Source organism: Chaetura pelagica, unplaced genomic scaffold (assembly GCF_000747805.2).
Source record: "Chaetura pelagica isolate M959 unplaced genomic scaffold, ChaPel_1.0 scaffold10, whole genome shotgun sequence".
Classification (NCBI taxonomy): Eukaryota; Metazoa; Chordata; class Aves; order Apodiformes; family Apodidae; genus Chaetura; species Chaetura pelagica.
The window spans coordinates 10,390,610-10,396,521 of record NW_009952263.1 but is presented as its reverse complement, the minus strand read 5'-3'; positions in this window follow the sequence as shown (position 1 = coordinate 10,396,521).

Here is a 5,912-nt window from a genome sequence, read left to right as displayed (position 1 = left end):
TTGCACAAGGCGTTGCACAATCCTTTTTTAAAACAAGCCCGTCTCCCAAAGCCTGGAGCCGGGGCTGCGCGCAGGCAGAGGGCGGCAGCGGCTGCGGGGCACAGGCCAGAGGCGGGTCTGCGGGGTCTGCCCCAGCGCCCCGCGCTGCGAACCGCGGGCTGCCCGGACCCTGGGGGCCAGTAGCCCTTTGCACCTTTGAAGCCCTGCTAGCCGGAGGAATAGATGAAAAAAAGTTAGTATGAAGGTGGTGGGGCTGCCGAGGGAAGTCCTCGAGTATCTTGCGGGCTGTAAAGGATATAGCGAGCCTGGAATAACGGGGAAGAGGGGGGGGAAGGGAGAGAGGGGAAGGCGGACACGACGGCATAAAATACTTCCTACCGGCGGCCGCAGGGCTCACTGCGAGCATCCCTCCCCGAGGAAGAGAGGTTTCCAAACTACGAATTTAAGCCCGTCCGTTTCATATGCCTCGTCTTGGGTTTATTTCTTAATTTTAATTTCCGCGAGAAATCTCTGACGCCTTCGCCGAAGCAACTCGCAAACCCTGGCGTAGGAGGGAGAGGGCAGTCGGACGCTTCTGCGTTGCTAAAACTGAGGCTCTTAACGATATTTGCAGCTCAGAGGGGTAAAAGGCAACAGCCCTGACCTTAGGTAATTGAAATTTGATGGTTAAACTAATTACGCTCTTATTCTAAGGGGAAAAAAAATACTTATTGAACGTCAGCTAGTCTGGTACATTCGGAATTAGAAGCGAACTTTTCGGATTCCTTTTTTGCCCCCTCCTTTTCAGGCAAGGATATAAACATATAGAAATATTTACCGCACCCTTCGAGAATATAATTGCTGAGTGGGTAATCTCATCTGCTGGTATGGGAAAATACATCTAATACATCAAGCGTAAATATGATACGGTTTAGATCTTGCCCTCCTAAAGATATTACATTAATAGTTGCCCTGGTTTAAATTCAGATTATTGTCTTGTGCAGTTTTATAGATAATGGATACACGCAATAAAATTCTATTTGAATATATATTCTATCTAACAAGACACACATCCTATCGATTTATATTTTAGACACACAGACACACACGCACGCACATTGCAGGCTGCTTGTAATATGTTAGAACATTTCCAGCACTTGGGTATACTGGGGTACTTATCTAAACAATCACTCATTTCCTCCTCCTATCGAATGCCTAATTTGTAAAAAGAGTTAAAACACATTTACTTACTCATTTTCCAACAGCACATCTATGGAACTCTTTAACTGGGGTAATAGATAAGTTTCTCTATTTACTCTGCGTGGAGAGGAAATGCGGTCACACACACTCACCCAGAGATAGCCGCAACTGTTGAACAACACACATTTGACAGGAAAGGAGAGATTGTTTTATTTATATTTAGAAAAAAATAAAACAAGAAACAACAACACCACCACAAACAAAAAAAGCAGCCTATGTCGTAAAAGAATTGAGCTCCCTCCTACATCGCAGTGAAAAAATAAGATTGCCAAAGTCCGCCAGCGAGCATTTTCCCGGCGTAAAGAGATACATGCACACATATAGACACAGACGTACAAATACCTGCCGGCCAGCACCAGATGAGTTACACTGGGTTATCGTAAATGTTATCCTCGGCATAAGTCCTGAGGCACTACGGCCAGAGCAATAGTGCGGGCTGCCGTGCTTCCAAGCCACGCTAAAACACAACGAAAAGTGGTGTCTCGGTTTGTAAGCTCAGCGCTATATCGGGAGAGCTGAGCGGGCTCTCTTTCCTATTATTTACCGTGATTACATCTCAAAGTATACTTGTTTCACTAAGCCGCTCTCTACCGTGGGGCTCGGTTGCAGGGAGAAGGACGCAATTTTGAACGCAACTCTAAATCTGGAAGGTGACCCGAGCTGCTCAGCTGAAGTCTGTTTTTTTCGTGTGGTTCTATTAGTCTGCGAAGATGTGCTGAGGCAGGACCTCCAAAAGGCCTGTTCCATGTCTTTGTGGTTTTGTTATCATAAACAAGAACCCAGCCAAGACCACCAAGTGTTATCTTGCACACGGCCATTTCGACATTTTACTGCAAGATTTATGGCTGTAATAAACAATCTCAGAAACCCTTTTTTTCCCCCCGTACTTCCCTTTAACAAACTTCTAGCATCGTCCTAAGCTCCCAAAGAAAGAAAAGGGGAGGAAAAATGGGCCAGCTTGCTTAGTTTTCCAGAAGGACTAAAGGCTCGGTTTCTCTGGCGAAGGAGACTTTAATCAGTTAATAAAGCAGAGAGAGTTTCCCGGCCGAAGCTGGCCGAGGAGGATATGAGGACCCCAGTGGAATTAAGTTCAGAGGGAGAGACTTCATTTCCATGCACCCAGAAGAGCCAACCTCATACATACCCAAAGAGGGGAAAAAGGAGGATACCCCTTTTTCCTGTGAAACAGACGAGCATTCCTACCACCCTCCATATGCGCGGCTAAAACGTAATTACCCCGAAAGATAAAATAATAATAACAGCAGGAATAGTAATAATAATAATTCAAGTCAACCTTTCGCCGTGCCCAGGCATCCTCCACCGAGAGCGGTAGGAGGAGGACGAATCGCACTAGCAGCCTGGTTTGAATTTTATTTGAACCATTTTGAATATATTTAGCCCCAGCTTTCCCGTCTTGAATGCGAGGCTGTCCCAAGTTTCAAAGTGACCGAAAAGTGACACCGTGTGCATTTTGTTTCTTATTAATCTTACACATTGACAGTCTTTGTTAAATAACAAGGCGTGCCCTTCACCAGGCGACATTTTCATATTTGTTAGACGCGGTGACCTGAAGTTCACCTCGGCCTTGGACTTAGTTTTTCTAAAAGGTCTATAACAGTGTCTTTTAGATAGCGGGGTGCTTTGCCCAGGTCACTACTTCTAAGGGAAAATTAAGAAAAAATCGCGGGAAAATGTAAACGTTATGGAACGTATCGACTGTATTCCCTCCTTTGTTCCTGGGAATGATGCAGCCCCTGAAGCTGCTCCTGCCTCCGCGGGTGGGAGCGCTCTTTCCTAAAGCTCGCTGCCGGGGCAATGCTGGCAGTTTTGCCCCAAGTTCAGCCTTTGGTAAAAGCGGTGACTTCCCTGGATCTGGGGTTCTTCTTAACACCGGGGTGGTTGGCGGGGTTTGCTCATTCTGTTCTGGCGCGGTTAAATAAACATACGTAAAATGTGATTTGTGCCCGGATTTTAAATGAATGGTCTTTTGAACCTTCCACGCCAGAGAGCAGTGTGCTGAATGCAGGGAGTGAAAGGACGAAAAGACTTCGTCTCAAATATTAACAGTTCTGCTCCAGGTTGTTGCCTATTTTTTCATTATTTTTTTAAAAATCATAATAATTTAAACAACAGTTCAGTAGAGTTAGTCTTTATTGAGATGGCAGTTTCAACTTCCTTTAAAATATTCTCATTGATATTTTTATTCTACACCAGACCGAAAATGTGGAATTCGAGCCAGTAATTGTTTTGGTGAGGAAGCAAATGGATTTCGGTCTCCTACTCTTGAGTAAGCCGGTTATAGTAACAGCTTTCTTTCTGGGTATATCAAAGACGCATTGTTATTCTTGGAAACAATCCGCCTGCTATTTTCTAACAAAATAGATATTTGGCTACGGTTTTTAGCTTGTTATCAGGCTTCGCTCTCACACCAAATAAATACTCTGGGTGTGAAAGGTTATGTACTATCTCCAGCGAGAGCAGGCTCCCCAAACATGCAATGCCAGGGCTCGCTACAAGTGAGCAACAGCAGCAACTTGTGAACAACGTCTGCACGCGGAGCAAGCACTTGCATGATGTGCTCCCCAGGCTTCAGCAGGTACTTCAGGCAAAATTTCCAATGCTCACTTCGGCGAATCTGAAATCTAACCCCTCGCAGATTTGTTCTCAAGAAACAGCACTCGACCGCCACGATCCAGCTGGGGCTCTGACAAATAATTCCGGCGTACCACCTCCACAGAGGCCGGTGTAGTTTCCTGCCTTGGGTGTGGGTGGAAAGGCATGGATGGGGGTGAGGTGCGCCCTTGCTCGGATTTCTTCGTCGTCCCATCCCCTCCTACACACCTTTCCTATCCGCTTATGAATATTTGGAAATATCCTTTCCCTCTTCCATCCCTCTTCCTCAGAATTTCAGGCTGACACCAGTGTGCTGTGATCTCTCCTAGAATTGAATTCCCTACTCGATATTGGTCAGGTCTCCCTACAGACACGCCTAACCTAGGAGCTAATGCTTCAACACCGAGGAACAAAAATCTCAGCAACGTGGTAATAACTCTCAGCGCAAAGAAATTCCACTAAACTTTTTATTTGGGGAGGGCGGAAGGCGGGGGGTGGAGGGAGGGAAAACAACCCTCCCTGCTCCTGATTTCTGTAGGGTCTGCTACCTCGGGTAATTCCAGAAGGCTGTGAGAATTCCCTCCAAATCACGGAGCGGCGCAGGGCGCCAGTTTCTCCGCAACATTTTCCATCGGTAGCAGAACACGGCCTCACCGGTCCTCATTTTAAACGAGCTCCTTCAGATCAAACATATAACCCTTATTATCTCCAGCATGTCCTGTTTAAGCACAGTTTAGCGGTCGCTACAGAAATAAGAGCAAAAACAAAGGCGCGGCTAGGATCGATATACGCGTTAATAGCTTCCCTCCTATCTTATCTTCCTGCCATTTTGCAAAGTGAGAAGGCTCAACATTAAACCTCTTAAAGCAGGTTATTATATAATAAACAAGGGCGAAACATTTTGCTACCTGACTCTCTGAGGAGGCAGCACCAGAGGCTGCTGTGGCGGTAACACGCGTGTTTACCTGCCGCGGCTGAACCCGAGATATTCAGACACAAATGTGGTCGATAATTCAAGATGAAATACAACGTGTATTACTCTTGAAAAGAGGAATTTTCTATCCTTTCCTCGGTAATTGAGGTCATTCAGCCAGTAGGGTTCACCTGGAGTCCATACTGTGATACACACGTAACTCAAAGCTATTTTATCTTTTGTGCTGATAGTCAAGATCTCGGCTATAACATTGACATCAAACTCTGTCTGAGCGAATGACTAAGAGTGGTGCAAAACGTAAACTTTTGACCCTCAACTTTTTGACCTGCAGTTGTAACGCCCTTAACCACAAAGATATACAAAAGCTATGCAGCTTCTTTTAGGAGTAAGAGACTCGCACTGTTTGTTTCAATAGTTCTGCCGTTTCCCCCAGTTTTCTAATGGCTTTTTTTTTTTCCTTTTTCCTTCTTCTTGCTGTTCAGAAATCGGATACTTTTGCATTTTTAATTATTGCCTTTTTTCCTTCTTTCCTTTTTTTAATTATTCTTTTTTTTAAATTTTATTTTCTTTAATCTCGCAGCTTGGTAAAGTGCTGTTAAATCAGTTTGCACAGCCTTTCTGCAGCGTTGGAGGGAAGCCTGTAACTCAAAGGCGCTATATGGTTACAATTGCAGGTGAAATGCTGGGTAAGTTCTGGGCGTTGAGGTTGTAAGGAATGTAGCGACGAGCGTTGGGGGGAAAGCTGCAGCTCTCTGCTGCGAGGTTCTTAGTCATTTCTCCTTGATTTAAACATAAAGAAACAACTCTAATTATTTGCGAAGCCTTGTCTAGGCAAACGAGTTGACTGTGAACTTGGTCTAAAGCGAGCTCTGCTGGTGATTCCTAGGGTGTGCAGATTTATCTTTTCTGCATTTACTTAACCTGGCAGTGAACTGCACGGGCTGCCATTTGTTATCCAGAGACAGACTTCACCTCAAGCAAGGACTGTTCCACAAAATTGCAATAATTACCCAATAACCTTCATAGCAAATATTATTATTGAAAAGACATCTTTTTTTTTTCTTTTTCTTTTTTTTTTTTTTTTTTTTTTTGGGGGGGGGGGGGGGGGGGAGGAGGGAGAAGTTGT